Raw genomic sequence first — 5265 nt, forward strand, 5'->3', positions numbered from 1 at the left:
TTTCATGACCTTCCTCCATTATTCCCATTCATCAACATCCCAATGGCCATTGCAATTACTTCCTCATTAACTTGAAAAGTAATGCCATTTATAGTAACCTTGCGATCACTCCACCCATTCACAAATTGGAGTGCACAATTTTTGTCATATCCTACCATCGCCTGTAGGTAGAGCAAAAATGCCCCCTCCTTTAACAGAAACTAGATTGTCATTATATCTTTAAAATTTTCAACCTTTGATGGTTCCAATCTATTCAAGTCTCCACGCATAACTTCCCTACTAATTTTTGACCCTCCAACCTCAGTAATTCACATTTGAACTTCCTTGTCGTCTGGCTTCTTGTGAATATTAATCACCAATAGCACAATAATGATACAAATAATACCTATAGGGGTTTTAATCATCTCCCAAACTAGTTTTTAGGACACTTCAAAATCCCAATCAATTTTATGATGGGATTAGCACGTACTTAGCATCATTATTTTAACATCCCTAAATTCACTAACAGCCTTGGTAATAAAAAAATTCATACTTTAGAAAAGGAAGTAATTCAAATTTTGCTTTATGTTACCATAATGGCGAAATAATTGCCACCTCAAATCACCTCCATTTATAATCCAATGAGTATGGTACTGTCTTATCAACTTCCCCTTAAACTTTTTATTAAATTTATTAAATTTTGTCTTCCTAGGTATAATGTTGCCAAACTTGGCATTGACCTTTATTTGCCTAACCATACTTAACTTTTGTTCCCCTCCTTTTCCTTGCCAATCAAGGCCTTAATTTCCTCCTTTAGACTTTCTATGTTTCTCCAACACGTCAATTCCTTTAGTTCAAATCCCATGGCGGCAACAACATCCACCACCCTATTTCCTTCTCTCTAAATATGTTGCAACTTGACTTTCTCCATCCCATCTATGATATGTCTTGTATCCATGATAACATTTTGGATATTCCAACCTAGTTTGGAAACTCCCTTCACCAAATCAAGGATTAATTTGGAGTCACCTTCTATAGTTATTTCCTTTAACTACATTTCTTTTATTAATTTCAAACCCCAAAGAAAAGCCATTGCTTCAGCCAAATTATTACTTCCTCCACTAATATTCCCAGAATAGACTAGCGGCACTTCACCATTTTCATTCCTCAGCACTCCACCTGCCACTCCTATACCCCCTTTTGCAGCACCATCAAAATTTAGCTTGAACTTTGGTAAATTTGGTGGTTTCCATCTTGTTTGATGTCTCTTTAAAACCTTGGAGTTATCAAAATGGTTAAAACCCCCTTGGATACCTCATCTTTCTGCTATTTGGCTTTCTTTTCTACCTAGTTCTTCCTTTGGAAGCTTACATTTGGCAATCATTATATTTTCCTTCAACATTTTCTACATAATTCCCATCACTACCTCCTCTATTTTATCCTCCTCCTAAAAAATTATATTATTTCTTTCTTTCCAGATATGCCAGCAAATATATGGTGGGACACTTTTCCATAGGAGTATTAGCTTAGGGTGATAGAAGGGATAGTCCCAATTTTCCAAAAATTGACATAAGTTATCTTTCAACACCCAACATAGTCCCAATTTCTCCCATACTAGCTCCCAAATCCTTAAAGCATAAGGGCATTTCAAGAACAAATGGGGGATATTCTCCTCTTCTTCTTTGCAAAGTAACATATGTTTGGTATAAAAAAACCCTTTTTTTTTTCAGATTGTCCAATGTTATAATTTTACCATGTTGACTAGTTCACCAAAAAAAATTGATTTTGGGAAGGAGATTACTTATCCAAACTTTACTCCATATTAGGGAGTACAATTCTTTGCTCCATAGATGTTTGTAGGCTGGTTTGACTGTAAAATTGTCACTAGGAGTTAAGTCCCATACCACTTTATCCTCCTATATTTGGATTGGAATTCTTTGTGCTTCCATCAATTCTTCTAGTTCTTTAAGAAGTTGAATATCCTCTTGAGAATACGTATCATTTTATAGTTCCTTCCACCTTCTTCCCAAGTCAACATAATCCACCACTCTTAGTCCCATATCCTCCTTCAATTTCTCCATTAGTCCTCTAAATTTACTGTAAACTAGTGGTTTCCCTCCCATCCAGTTATCTTCCCAAAACTTGATGTTATGCCCATTTCCCATAATCCATCTTACCCCTTTCTTTAGTAGACCTTTGCTTCTAACAATATTCATCCAAATTTTAGAGCCTCCTAGGAGGTCATTATTAAAGAGATTATGGTTGAATAGGGAGTTTGAGAGATACTTAGCTTTCATGATATTGCTCTGATTAGTATTATCTTCTCCTAGTCTCCATCCAACTTTTGTAAGGAGAGCCTTATTCAGGTCTCAAAGTCTTCTAACTCCCAATCCCTCCCTCTCCTTTGGTTTACAAACCTCCTCCCAATTAACCAAGTTTAATTTGTTCTTGTCTTTCATTCTTGACTAAAGGAAGTTCCTCTATGTTCTCTCTATTCTGTCAGCCATGTTCTAGTTAATTTTAAAAAGGGACAAGAAATAGATTAGAATGCCCTAGAGAGCCACAAAGAGTAAGTGTAATTTACCAGCATTACTTAGAATCTTCCCTTTCCATCCTACCAACTTCTTTTGGATTCTTTCAACAATAGTATTCCAGAATTCATTGGTCACCTCCTTAATGGTTAATAGTAGTCCGAGATAGGTGTCTAGGAGGTTGGCTGACTGATAGCCTAATGTGTTCCTTATCCTCCTCTGCATAGTAGCCTCCATGTTAAAATAATAAAGCTTACTTTTAAAGTAATTTATTTGTTGTCCTGAACTTGTTGGTCTTAGATTAGTTTTGACAATTGAGTGTCAACACACTTAAGAAATTTCTAAGTTGATGCCAAGTATAATATAGATGCCAAGCTACAGTATGTATTGAGCTAGAAATTCAATAGGTGCCGAGTTATTCAAGTGTCGAGCAAGTTTCGAGTGCCGAGTGACAATTGATGTCGAGCCAGTATATGTGTGTCGAGCATCAACAATCAGTAAGTGTCCAGTAACATAGAATCAACATAAGAGCCTGTGCCCTCACAAACTTAAATTGAAACCATTTTTGAGCCAACTCAAGATGAATCTCAAAGGTTCTAAAAGATAAGATTGAATCTATTACATTCCCTATGCAATCAGCATACAACCAATTCAAAAAATGGAAAGAACATGCAACCAATCAAAACAATAGAAAGAATTGAGCAAGAAAGATGGATGAATCTCAATTGTAGATTCATACCTAACCCTAAGTCTCGAAACCTTTTTAAAGAGGTCAAAACCCCACAATTCAATGATGTATGGTTGGTACGGGAATGCAAGGAGAGAATGCTAGTGAAGTTTAAAGGGGTGTAAAGACTTAGAAGAAGAATGGCATTACATAATCAAGTTGATCAGAATAGAGCATCAGCACTTTGAACAAAGTCATATCAGATCAAGAAGGATTAGATCAGATTGGATAGAACAAGGATATGAAATTAGCAATTGAGAATTGTAAGTTATCAGGTCAACACATTCTGCTATACTCTCTAGCCATTGTATTAGGAGAATGAAAATCCTATGATAATAGGTTGGTTTAGCAGCCATATTGTAAATCCTTTAACAAGGTGACATTCCAAGTGAATGTTTGTAAATCCTTTAGACAATTCACTTTTAACAAGGTGGTAGAACCTTTAACAAGGCAAGCCCTTCATAGGGCAAACCATTGATGATGGTCAAAAATTTGTAACCTTAACAAGTTATGTATTGTTGCAGTGATAAGTTGTGGGTGTCATCCCCACCCCAATTTTACCTTCTCATTTTGGAGGGTTCCTGGGTGTTCAAATCTTGTGTTATCTATTTTCATGCATGTCTTTACTTTCATGTGAATTAGATGTGTTACATGCATGTGATTGATTTCAATTAAAAGTTTTAGAGGTTAAAGTTTATTACTTATGATTCACCACCCCCACCTGCCCCCCCCCCCCCCGCCCCCACTCAGAAGTAAAATCTTCCCACTTGTGAATTCCAACAATTGGTATTAGAGACAAGTTCTCACAAGGAGAAGCCTTATAGCTTGGAGAAAAAAAATCTAGAAATGGAAGTCTACAAACTTGGAAAGATCATAGAAAATTAGGAGATTGAGGTACATCTTATTCTACATTCTCTGGAAGAAGCTAAGGAAGAATTGAGGAAATCCTTAAAGAGAAGAAGAAAGATTGCCATAGCTAAGAATGATACACAGTACGAGGAGATTGACACCTCAAAAATGTTTGCAAATGGAGATTCCAATTAGTTTGATGCAGCAATAGCAGATCTGATGGAGAAGAATAGAGCTCAAGCAGAAGAGATCAGAACTCTCAAGATTGAACAAGAATCTCAAGCCATGATGCTTTGTGAAGTGACTAAATAGAAGAAGGGAGCTATTTAAGATAAGGCTATGATAGAAGATGACAAAAGAAACCTTCCCAACAAACTGGAGAAAAAGTCAATTGAGCTTGCAAGAATTTCCAACATGTAGCTAGACACCCTAAGCTAGATGATGAATGCACATCATGAACAGAATGTCAAGGACATTGTGATCTCCACACTAAAGATGCAAAATGAACAACTACAAAATGACTTGAGAAGAGAAAAGGAGATTGCAAAAAGCTTCAACAAACCTAATGAACAACTACTAGAATCACCAAGATCTAGTAATGACACTTCAGGATTAGGATACATCAGCACTAAAAAGGGAGAATCATCCAAGACTACAGAAGAAAGAAGTGAAAAAGGTAAGAATACTAAACCCATTTGTCATTTTTGTAGTAAAAAAGGACATACCTCTAATGTGTGCAGGAGCAAGAATGCTAATCAGCATGACAAACCTAAGAATATGGGTGACTATCACAAGTACAATAAGCAAGGTCATCAAGCACATGAGTGCAGGACTAGAACCATCAAAACTCCAAGATTTGAAGGTCAACACTACAATTGCAAGAAGTATGGGCATAGAGCTTTCGAGTGCAGATCAAAGCCTATGTGCACACGAAACCAACCAACAAAGACCAAAAGTCATGGACATCACTACAATTGGGACTACAACACCAAGTAAAGTTGTCACCACTATCAAGAATATGGACGCATCCCTGAAAATTGCATAAGAACACAATTTAGTGGAAGCTATAGTAGATGGTTGAGCCAAACTACATGCTTCAGTTGTTTGAAGACTGGTCACATCAACAAGAATTGCCCAACAAGGTCAAAGGCACCCAACTCAGAGTTCAACAAAGGAAAA

Source organism: Cupressus sempervirens, chromosome 11, assembly GCF_028749045.1.
Source record: "Cupressus sempervirens isolate cs-2001-9-10 chromosome 11, ASM2874904v1, whole genome shotgun sequence".
Classification (NCBI taxonomy): domain Eukaryota; kingdom Viridiplantae; phylum Streptophyta; class Pinopsida; order Cupressales; family Cupressaceae; genus Cupressus; species Cupressus sempervirens.